We start from the raw sequence: 12,962 nt of genomic DNA, 5'->3' as shown, positions 1-12,962 counted from the left end.
GGAAGCAACATGGATAGCACGCCCCGATCTATATCAAAGATGCTGAGGTGGAAGTGAATTGAGAGCATATGTTCCAGGTTTGATGATAACCAATGATCTATTCTGGCGGTAAAAACAATGACTGCAAATGCTGGAAACCAGATTCTGGATTAGTGGTACTGGAAGGGCACAGCAGTTCAGGCAGCATCTCAGGTGTAAATCTTCCAGCACCATTAATCCACAAAATGATCTATTCTGGTCCACCTATGTTGATGTGATGGTCAGGAAAACACAACAATGCTTCTCCTTCCTTAGAAGGCTAAGGAAATTCGGCATGTCTGTAAACACACACATTTTTAAAGATGCAACATAGAAGGCATTCTATCCAGATGCTTCACGGCTTGGTATGGCAACTACTCCGCCCAGGACTGTACGAAACTACTGAGTTGTAAACACAGCCCACTCTATCATGCAAGCCAGCCTTTTATCGACTGACTCCATCTACACTTTTCACTGCCTCAGGAGGGCAGAAAACATAACCAAAGACCCCTCCCACCCCAGGTATAATCTCTTCCAACCTCTTCTAACAGGCTGTGGGTGCAAAAGTCTAAACATATGTATCAACAGATTCAAGAACAGCTTCTTCCCTGCTGTTATTCAACTTCTGAATGAACCTCTCAATTTTACCTTTAATATTAATCTCGCTCTTTGTACACCTTATCTGCAGCCATATAATTGTTTTCTTCACTCTGTTCTACTGCCCTAATGCACTTTGTACGGTATGATCTGCCTGTACTGCACTCAGACTAAAACTTTTCACTGTAGCTAGGTACATGTGATAAGAATAATTCAAATCAAAATAAAGGAGATGCACACTTAAATAAATCATGTATGCACTCTAAAACAATTAGATTTGTTGCCAAAATGTTCTGGTATGTGCATTCCTGCAATTCTGCTATTTTGCATTTTCCCAATTTTAAGTACTTTACCAAAAGTGGCCCTCCCCTGGCAGATTGCGCCCTAACTCTGGAATCTCCTCCCCTCAAATCGATCCACCATTAAATAGTAGCACCGTGGTTGAGTCGTTGGCAGGGTTCAATTTCAGCTTTGGGTGACTGTGTGGAGTCTGCACATTCTCCACGTGTCTGCATGGGTTTCTTCTAGGTGTTCCGGTTTCCTTCCACAGTCCAAAGATATACAGGTTAGGTGGATTGGCCATGCAAAATTGTCCCACAGTGTCCAGGGATATGTACGTGGATTAGCTACGGTAAATGCAGGGTTATGGGAATAAGGTAGAGGGCTAGGTCTGGGTGGGGTGCTCTTCAGAGAGCACTCCACCCAGTTTCGAGAGGCTGAATGGCCTCTTTCTGCACGGTAGGGATTCTATGATTCAAATAAATTAGATTTAAAGATAAGTTGCTGCCACATTAGAATAAAATTGGTTGCAGGATCTCAAAACTGCATTGTTGCACACCGTTTCTGTTTTAGAAAAAGGTATTTCAACAGTTGGACCAGGGCCTTGCGAGGCTGCATCAGATGTGCTTTAAAGACAGCCAGGTACCAGAGGATACTTTGCAGAAGCTGAAGAATGTTGAGAGTGAGATCCACAGGCTGTTGGATTGCATTGACGCAACTGCAACAGCGACGACAGTCAGCAGCATCCTGAAGAGAAAAAAGAAAGAGGATGCAGATAGGTGAGGACATTGTCAAGCTGATGTTTGTTTGAGGTTAGATTACCTGGAGAAAGTGCCACCAAGCTTTGAAAGGTGTTCAACTTCTCTGTCACAAAGGATTCCATCCATTCCACAGAGAGATCAGACGTTTGTGCCATGGACAGTCCTGTGTTGGGGAAGGTCTGGTTTTGCTGGAAGCCCTGCATTGCTTTATGAAGGGGGGTTGTTTGACCATGCTGCAAACACCAAGTGTCACAATTTGTTAAGGGTGCCTCCCTGGTGTCACACAGCATAGATCTGGCTTTGGTGCCATCGCACAGTCCATTCAGTTCTGTCGGACTCGACCATCCAGCCCTTGTCGAAAGGCCTGGGCAGAGAAACCACCATGCAGTTCAATGTTCTTGTAGTCCTGTAGGACAGATGGATCCTGTAGGATGGTTCCCAAGCAGACATTCATTTGGCACATGTCTCATCGCTAGAACCTTCAAACAAGCACCAAGATGTAGCTTGGCTGGTACTGAGCAAAGCCCTCCCTATCTGATCCTTCACACACCGTCAAGTCTCAGCCATTCTGCTTCTCTGAAAGTGTCTGTGATGGGGATTTGACCATTGTCCATTTCTTTCAAGAGTGTTTCATTGCAGTGAACATCTGGAGTGAGAGGCGGTGTTTTTTTTTGTCAACATCACAGTGTCATAGAGATGTATAGCACGAAACAGACCGGTTACCCTAAATAAATCTAGTCCCATTTACCAGTATTTGGCCCATATCCTTCCAAACCTTTTCTATTCAATGTACCCATCCAGACATCCGTTAAATGCTATATTTGTACCAATCTCCATCATTTCCTCTGGCAGCTCATTCCATGCATGCACCACCTTCTGCATGAAGAAGGTGTCCCTTAGGTCCCTTTTAAATCTTTCCCTTTTCACTTTAAACCTATACCCTCTAGTTTTGGACTCCACTATCCTGGATAAACCACCTTGACTATTCACCCTGTCCATGCCCCTCATGATTTCATAAGGTGACCCCTCAGCCTCCAATGCTCCAGGGAAAACAGCCCCAGCCTATTTAGCCTCTCACTGCAGCCCAAATCCTCCAACTCTGGCAACATCCTTGTAAATCTTATCTGCACTCTTTCAAGTTTAACAATATCTTTGCTGTACCAGGGAGACCAGAATTGGATGTGACTTCTTAAATTGTCCTAACCAATGTCCTGAACAGCTGCAACATGACATCCCAACTCCAATACTCAATGCACTGACCAATAAGGTAAGTCATCATCTTCACTACCCTGTCTACATGTGACTCCACCTTCAAAGAACTATGAACCATCACCCTAAGGTCTCTTTAATTGGCAACACTCACCAGATCCCTACGATTAAATGTATAGGTCTGCCCTGGTTTACCAAAATGCAGCACTTCAGATTTATCTAAATTAAACTTCATCTACCACTCATTGACCCATCTGGTCAAGGGCCCATTCTACTCTGAGATAACCTTCTTAACTATCCACAACACCTCCAGTTTTGGTGTGATTGGCAAACTTACAAACCATTCCTTCTATATTCATCCAAATCATTTATGTAAATAACAAAAATCATTTGATCCAGTACCTGTCCTTGCAGTACATCACTTGTCACAGGCCTCCAATCCCCAAAACAACATTCTACCATCACCTTTTGTCTCCTGCCTTCAAGCCAAGTTTATATCCAAATGGCTAGCTCCCCCTGGATTCCATGTGATCTAATTTGCAGAACCTTGTTGAAAGCTTTACTCAAGTTCAAATAAACAATATCAACTGTTCTTCTTCATCAATCATCTTTGTCACTTCTTCAACAAACCATCATCTCCCAGATCATCCACAACCTCATCACCTCTGAGGATCTCCCACCCACAACCTCCAGTCTCATTGTCCATGAACCCCGCACTGCCCAATTTTGCATCCTACTGAAGATTCACAAACCTGACTGCCCCCACTCGACCCATTGTCGCAGCCTGCGCCTGTCCCACTGAACACATCTCTTCCTAACTCAACACCGCCCTGTCCCCCTTAGTCCAGGAACTCCCCACCTACATTCATGACACCACCCATGCCCTTCACCTCCTCCAAGGTTTTTGTTTCCCCAGCCCCCAACGCTTCATCTTCACCATGGACATCCGGTCCATGTACATATCCATCCGCCATGATGAAGGCCTCCAAGCCCTCCGTTTCTTCCTCTCACACCGTCCCAACCAATACCCTTCCACCGACACCCTCCTCTGCCTGGCTAAACTGGTCCTCACCCTCAACAACTTCTCCTTCCAATCCTTCCACTTCCTCCAAACCAAAGGTGTAGCCATGGGCACCCACATGGCACCCAGCTATGCCGGCCTGTTTGTGGGACACGTAGAACAGTAGTTACACCGGCACCACTCCCCACCTGTTCCTCTGCTACATTAATGCTGTATCAGCACCACCTCATGATCCCATAAGGAGGTTGAACAGTTCATCAACTTTACCAACACCTTCCACCCCGACCTCAAATTCACCTGGACCATCTCGGACACCTTCATCCATTTCCTGGACCTCTTCATCACCATCTTCGGCGACCAACTAACCACAGACGTCTACTACAAGCCCATAGACTCCCACCCTACCTCTTGTAAAAATGCCATCCCTTATTCCCAATTCCTCCACCACCGCCACATCTGTTCCCAGGATGACCAATTCCACCTCGAAGTCCCAGATGGCCTCCTTCTTCCAAGATTATAACTTCCCTTCCTACACTTCACGCACCACCACCCTTGAACCCCACCCCTCCCAACGCAAAAAGGACAGACCCCCTGGTCTTCACCTTCCACCCTCCCAACCTCTGCATAGATCGCATCATCCTCCACTGCCTCCAAACAGACCCCGCCACCAAAGATATATTCCCCCCGCTACCCCCATTAGCGTTCCGGAGAGACCAATCCCTCTACGACTCACTCGTCAGGTCCACAGGCCCCCCAAACCACACCCCACTCCTGGCACCTTTCCCTGTCACCGCAGGAAGTGCAAAGCCTGCACCCACACCCACACCCACACCCTCACCTCCATCCAAGGCCCCAAGGGATCCTTCCACATCTGTCAGGAATTTACTTGTACCTCTACCAGTGTCACCTACTGCATCTGTTGCATCCGGTATGGTCTCCTCTACATTGGGGAGACAGGACGCCTTCTTGCGGATTGTTTCAAGAACATCTCTGGGACACCTGCACCTACCAACCCCATCGCCCCTTGGCTGAACACTTCAACTCCCCCTCCCACTCTGTCAAGGACATGCTAGTCCTGGCCGCCTCCACTGCCAAACCATTACCACCTACACCTGGAGGAAGAATGCCTCATATTCCGCCTTGGGACCCTGCAAACACACAGGATAAATGTGGATTTCAACAGCTTCCTCATTTCCCCTCCCCCCACATTATCTCAGTCCCTAGCCTCCAACTCGGCACCGCCCTCCAGACCCGTCCATCACTTCTCTCTCTGACCTATCACCTTCTCCCTCACCTTCATCCACCTATCGCTTTCTCAGCAACCTCCCCCCAACCCCATGCCCTTCCCATTTATCTCTCAGCCCCGACCCACAAGCCTCATTCCTGATGAAGGGCTTATGCCCGAAACGTCGATTCTCCTGCTCCTGGGATGCTGCCTGATCTGCTGTGCTTTCCCAGCACCACACTCTTGACTCTGATCTCCAGCATCTGCAGTCCTCACTTTCTCCTTCAAAAAACCCAATCAAGTTAATGAAACATGATTTCCCATGCACAAAGCCATGTTGACTGCCTTTCCAAATACATGTAAACCCTGTCCCTCAGGATACCCTCTGACAAATTACCCACTAGATGTTCATCCTGAACAGTGTGCTTTATGGGCTGCTCCCATGGATGTCCACCTAGACAAACATCAATAGCTACTGGAGGGCTGTGGACACGGTGAAGGATGGTCTGCCCAACACTTGTTCCAAGGACCAAGAATGCATGTTGAGGGCTGTAGTAAAGCTTTGAGCATCCACTGTTGAGTCTCAGTGGGGAAAGGTTCCTGTCTAAGGCATTTCCATCATTGGGGTGCGAATCTGTTTGACACCTTTTGGGCTGCATGTTACTTAACAAGTGTCACTTATTGTATGGGACACAGTTGAACTGAATTGTTGTCTAATTTGAAAGGCTACAATATTTACTTTCTGAATGAAATAACTTGACAATGTTGCTAGTGGCTCACTCTTGGAGCTGTCGAGATGCCCTCATTGTGAGACTGCACTCCAGGTGATCGAAAATATATTTGACCAGCAGTTGGGTGTAAAAGTACATTTCCCACTGACATTAAAAGCTGGACAATTCCTCTAACAAATCAAAGAATTGCATTTCTGTAGTGCTTTTCATATCCTCAGGAAATCTCAAAATGCTTGACAACAAATATAATCTTTCAAGTATGGTTCCTGTTGCAGTAAAGCTCCCACCAGAAATAGGACAACCCTCTGTACAGCCCTGGAGTTCGGAATGGGTTATTTTCTCACATTAGGGCTGTGAGACTTAAACTCCTGTGTTCGGAGGTGAGACCAAGCGCAGTGAAGCCACAGCAGCTTCCAAACTGAGCAGCACATGGAGGGCGGTGATGTCCCAGTGGTATTGTCACTGGACTGTCAATCCAAAGATCCAGGTAATCCTCTGGCACCTGGATTTGAATCCTGCCACAGCAGACGGTCGAATTTCAGTTCAATGAAAATCTGGAATTAAGAGTATAATGATGACCATGAATCCATTGTTGATTGTTGTAAAAACTTTTCTCTTTCACTAATATCCTTGAGGGGAGGAAACTGCCATCCTTAGCTGGTCTGGACCATATGTGACTCCAGACCCACAGCAATGTAGTTGACTCTTAACCACCCTCTGAGCAATTAGGGATAGGTAATAAATGCTGCCTAGTCACTGATGCCCTCATCCCATTAATGAATATTATATAAAAAAACACACTGCCATCATTTCTAGAGCAGGAACTGAGAAAACTGAACAACTGACTTGACAGTTCATTGATAGTTTCTAGTGTTTGAAATCGTGTTCTGTGTTCATTCACGAGATGTATTTATTTTTATCCGCAGCATTCTTGATAACTAGTTCAACTTTCACTACCAGCTGGAGTGTGCTAAAAGGCATGTTCTGTTCTTTATCTTAGGCTGCAAGAAGAAATGATGTCTCGTATAAAAAGTTCAATGGAAGCAAGGAAAAAAAATCGACGGGAGGCAGCACTAAGAGATACACAGAAACGGGTAGATACTTCTCAGATGTAAATCATTCTGCATCATGTGAAGTGCTTTCATCTCCAAACTAATGTCCTTGAGGGAAGGAAACTACCATCCTTACCTGATCTGGCCTTCCGGTGTCTCCAGTCCCACAGCAATGTGGGTGACTGTTAACTACCTCCTGAAGTGGCCCAGTAAACTCCTCAATTCAAGGGCAGTTTGGGATGGGCACTGAATACTACCCCAGCCAGGCACACACCCACATCCCAAGACCAAATAACAAACTGAGCAGATTACTAGGCTTACGTGTTAAGGCATTGTGGGTCAACCCACAGCAAGTAGATTGCAGCAATTCAAGAAGGCAGCTCACCACCACCTTCTCAAGGGCAAATACAGATGGGCTATCAATGCTGGCCACAACTGAATAAAAAAAAGAGGCTCTGAGTTGTTAATGATATTTTTATCTTACATCCCTGTGAAAAAGTCACTTCTCCAAAAGTGACAAACTTCACCCTGCTTTCCTTATTTGTTGAAATAAAAGCAAAATTCTGTGGATGCTTGAAATCTGAGACAAACACAGTGAATGCTGCAGAAACTGAGCAACTGAGAGAAACTGAGTGAAAATTTTGAGTCTGGTACGACTCCTCCACCTCTCTTCAGTTCCATAGAAGAGTCCTATCAGATTTTTCTGCAAATCTTTCCTTTTCAAACATTTATTTAATTCTTTTTTCAAAGTTACCATTACACAGTGGGGGAGCACTTTGGGGCCAGCGACCATAAGTCTACTAGTTTTAAAATAGTGACGAAAAAGATTACAGCGGACCTAAAAGTTGAAGTTCTAAATTGGAGAAAGGCTAATTTTGACGGTATTAGGCAAGAACTTTCAAAAGTTGATTGGGGCAGATGTTCGCAGGTAAAGGAACAGCTAGAAAATGGGCAGCCTTCAGAAATGAGTTAACGAGAGTCCAGAGACAGTATATTCCTGTTAGGGTGAAAGGAAAGGCTGGTAGTTAAAGGGAATGCTGGTTAATTAGAGAAATTGAGATTTTGGCTAAGAAAAAGAAGGAAGCATATATATTAGGTATAGACAGCAGAGATCGAGTCAACACTCAGAAGAGAATAAAGGCAGTAGGAGTATACTTATCAGAAACCAGGAAGACAAAAAGGAAACATGAGATAGCCTTGATAAATAGGGTTAAGGAGAACCCAAAGGGATTTTATATATACATTAAGGACAAAAAGGTAACTAGGGAGAGAATAGGACCCCTCAAAGATCAGCAAGGCAGCCGATATGTGGAGCTGCAGGAGATGGAGGACTTACTAAACGAGTGTTTTGCATCAGTATTTACTGTGAAGAACGACATGGAAGATATAAAATGTGGGGAAATAGATGGTGACATATTGAAAAATGTCCATATTACGGAGGAGGAGGAGGAACTGGAAGTTTTGAAATGCATAAAAGTGGGTAAATCCCCAGGAGCCGATCAGGTGTACCCTAGAACTCTGTGGGAAATGATTGCTGGGCCTCTTGCTGAGATATTTGGATCATCGATAGTCACAGGTGAGGTGCTGGAAGATTGGAGGTTGGTTAATGTGATGCCATTATTTAAGAAAGGTGGTAAGGAAAAGCCAGGGAACGATAGACCAGTGAGTCTAACGTCAGTGCTGGGCAAGTTGTTGGAGGGAATCCTGAGGGACAGGATGTATGGACTGTATTTGGAAAGGCAAGGACTAAGGGATCGCCAACATGGTTTTGTGTGTGGGACATCATGTCTCACGAACTTGATTGAGTTTTTTGAAGAAGTAACAAAGAGGATTGATGAGGGCAGAGCAGTGGACGTGATCCATATGTACTTCAGTAAGATGTTTGACAAGGTTCCCCATGGGAGACTGGTTAGCAAGGTTAGAGTACATGGAATACAAGGATAATTAGCCATTTAGATACAGAACTGGCTTGAAGGTAGAAGGCAGAGGGTGGTGGTGGAGAGTTACTTTTCCGACTGGAGTGCTGGGTCCACTACTTTTCGTCATTTATATAAATGATTTGGATGTGAACACAGGAGGTGTAGTTAGTTAAGTTTGCAGCTGACACCAAAATTGGAGGTCCAGTGGACAGCGAAGGTTACCTCAGAGTACAGCGGGATCATGATCAGATGAGCCAATGAGCTGAGGAGTAGCAGATAAGAATTTAATTCAGATAAATGTGAGGTGCTGCATTTTGGAAAAGCAGATCAGAGCAGGACTTATACACTTATTGGTAAGGTCCCAGGGAGTATTGCTGAACAAAGAGACCATAGAGTGCAGGTTCATAGCTCCTTGAGAGTCGCAAGTAGTTAGGATGTGAAGAAGGTATTTGATATGCTTTCCTTTATTCAATATAGGAGTTGGGAGGTCATGTTGCGGCTGTACAGGACATTGGTTAGGCCATTTTTGGAATATTGCATGCAGTTCTGGTCTCCTTCCTATCAGAAAGATGTTGTGAAACTTGGAAGGATTCAGAAAAGATTTACAAGGTTGTTGCTAGGGTTAGAGGATTTGTGCTATAGGGAGAGGCTGAACAGGCTGGGGCTGTTTTCTCTGGACCATCAGAGGCTGAGGGGTAACCTTATAGAGGTTTATAAAATTATGAGGGGCATGGATAGGGTAAATGGGCAAAGTCCTTTCCCTGGGGTCGGGGAGTCCAGAACTAGAGGGCATAGGTTAGGGTGAGTGTGAAAGTATATAAAAGGGACCCTAGGGGCAATCTTTTCACGCAGAGTGTGGTGTGTATGGAATGAGCTGCCAGAGGAAATGGTGGAGGCTGGTCCAATTGCAACACTTAAAGGCATCTGGATGGTAAATAAATATGAAGGGATTATAGGGATATGGGCCAAGTGCTGGCAAATGGGACTACATTTATTGAAGATATCTGATTGGCATGGACGAGTTGGACCAGAGTCTGTATCTGTGCTGTACACCACTACGGCTCTAACTGCTTCCACTCTGCTTCAGGCAGAGTGTCCCAGATTATAATTTGCTACGTTTAAAAAAAATTCTTATCCTCAGAACCTCTAATTCTTTTCAATTCCCTGCAATCTAAGCTCTCTGGTTACTGATTCTGCTGCCACAGGAGATGGTTTCTCTTTATCTGACTGTACTTTTCCATGACTTTGAAAAGGAAACAACAGGATATAAAAGAATGCAGTGAAAGGATAAATGAGCCGTACAAACTGGGTTACTGTCAGAGAAATGGCACAGACAGGCTGGGCTGAATTGGCCCCCCCTCTCCTGTCACCATTCTGTGAATCTATTAAAACTTCCCACACCCTTTTCTGCTCTATGGAACACAATTGCAGCTTATCTAGTCTGTTGAACTAAAATTTCACACGGAATCACGTCATGGCTACAACATGCAGGAGGCTATTTGGTCAATCTGGTCAGTCCTGGCTGGCTGCCCTTTTCCCAAACTCCTGGCAGATTGTTTTCAGGTTCTTATTTAATTTTCATTGAAAGCCATGACTGAACCTGCCTCCACGCACTCTAATGCAGTCCTCCAGATTGAAACCATTCACGGTGTTTAAAAAAAAAGAGGATCTTGCCCCAACTTCTGCTAGTGGGGTCTCTCCCTCTCCACTCTGTTCAGGTCCTTCACGATTCTGAGTGCTTTGAACAAAATACCCCTCCACCCTCTTCTCCAAGGGCAATATCCCCAGCTTCTCCAGTCTGTCCGTGAGACCATTACAGCAGAATTTAGGCATTCAGTTCTTTGAGCCTGCTCCACTATTCAATCATGGCTGACAGTTTTTCAATCCCATTTTCCTGCTCTCTCCAGGCCATTCAGTATTCTGTAAGTTTCACGATCAGATTCCCCTCCCCCCTTTAACTGCACCAAGTAATGAAAGTCACTCAGTCCCAGAAACATTTTTGTAAGCGGCATGGTGGCTCAGTGGTTAGCACTGCTACCTCTCAGCACCAGGGTCCCAGGTTTGATTCCAGCCTGTGTGTGGAGTTTGTACATTCTCCCCATGTCTGCATGGGTTCCCTCTGGGTGCTCCAGTTTCCGCCCACAAAGATGTGCAGGTCAGGTAAACTGGCCATGCTAAATTGCCTGTAATGCTAGGTGCATTAATGAGGGGGAAATGGGTCTGGGTGTGTTACTCCTTGGAGGGTCGGTGTGGACTGGTTGGGCCAAAGAGCCTGTTTCCACACTATAGGAAATCTAACTTATTCTAATCAAGCTTTACCTGCACCTTTATAAAATCTTCACAGCTACCAAAGACATGGTGTACAGGCTGGAGCAGTACTGAAACTCAAATGAAGTTTTTAAAATTTTTCCAACAGTTGGGTCGAAAACTGGTGTATCGCTCAGAGCCCATCAGAGACAAAGGGAAAGGGAATGATGCAGTAAATAACGAAATTGAAGAGGTCAATGAAGAAGAGTTCTTTTTCACTTAAGAGTCAAGAGTTAAACCTTGTTATTTTGTGTTCTGTAAATTATTTATTGATATTCAGCTGTTCATTTTAATATTGATAGCAAAGATATAACTGGAATGTTTGTGTATTGCTGTTCCATGTCTATTGTCCTTATACACCATTCCACTCAAGGTCAAAAGGCACAAGATCTTTTGAGAAGACATGTTGCAAGACACCTTAACTTTTTTTTTAATATATCATTGTGTGGTTAGCTGCATGTACTACTGCCCATTTTTATTGGGAGTGAGATTTAAAATATATCCAACACATTAGCCACATGCTACTTACTGGCAGACTAGTGTAACTTATATATCTGAACAAAATTGTATAGGGCACTGTCATTGGGCATGCAATCTCAATACCATTTGAGCACCGTATGATCATTGTGAATGCTTTACTTCAAGATTGGGGTAAAAGAGATCTGCAATATATTTCTGAAAACAAGTCAGGAGAATTATAGCAACATTGTTATTTCCAAAGGAAAAAGCAGAGATTGCAGATTTTATTTATCATGCTGAGTGTCTTTACTTGCTAGGATACTGACTGATATTGTAGATGTTCGACTAAATACACACATGAAATAGTTGGTTTGTGCATGTATGTCTGCTACACCAGGTATTTCCATGATAATTACTACAAGTGATTTTATCACACATGGATAGCCAGTTAATCTACTAGACAGCACTGGATTAAAGCAACATTTGTCCCTTTACTGACATGTATACAATCTCTTCTAAGATGTGGGATTCCTTCAAAAGAACATTAGGACCAGTTTCTGGCTCTATCCTGCCGTAAAACTTATGAGATGATATGCTAAAATGGTGTTGCTTATTAAATGGTTCTGATAAACTGCCATTTAAGGCAATGGTGGGAGTGATATATAAAGTGACATTGAATCAGAATATAATCTTGGATACACTTGGTGAGACTGTTTCAGTGGTACCCTTCACTAGCATCTCTTCCTTCTACTTTTAATTTCAACATCCTACATTCTCCTTGTCCTGAGAGACTAATGACTTAGCTTTCCTAAATATTTCACTCAGCAACAGAGGGATTTTCCAATATCAGCATTGAGTGCTCACAGATAAGGTACAGAATGGCCACTTCAAGAAGCTAAAACTCCTTCTGCTCTTCCAAAACAAATGACCTGAGGACAACCTTCACTAACAGTAATCCATTAGCATTTACTCTTCAAGGACCACAGTCATGTCCTTCACAGTAGAGAAAAGGAAAACATGTTCTCAGGGTCCAAATGCAAACCTTCCTTTGTAGTATTCCTTCACTTCCAATTACTGTGAAATAAACTTTTCGTAATGTCTGCTGTAGAAATACAATTTTGTTATTGTTCTCAACTATTGAGCAATTTTGCTGTTTTTTAATATTTTGCTAATTGTAGAGTTTGTAGGATATTGCAATACAATTTGTAATGTATTATATGTATTGTAGTGTAATGTTTGTATCCTAGTATAAGGATGGGCTGTTACTTTCAAGGGATTTTAATTAAAAGCTGTTTAAAAAATAATGGTCTATATTCTTTTTAAGCGAAGATATACTTTATAAACTTGGTTTGTAAAGTCATCTTTGGAATGATAAAAATTGTGT

This window comes from Hemiscyllium ocellatum, chromosome 23, assembly GCF_020745735.1.
Source record: "Hemiscyllium ocellatum isolate sHemOce1 chromosome 23, sHemOce1.pat.X.cur, whole genome shotgun sequence".
NCBI lineage: Eukaryota > Metazoa > Chordata > Chondrichthyes > Orectolobiformes > Hemiscylliidae > Hemiscyllium > Hemiscyllium ocellatum.
Note: the sequence above shows the minus strand (reverse complement) of the source record.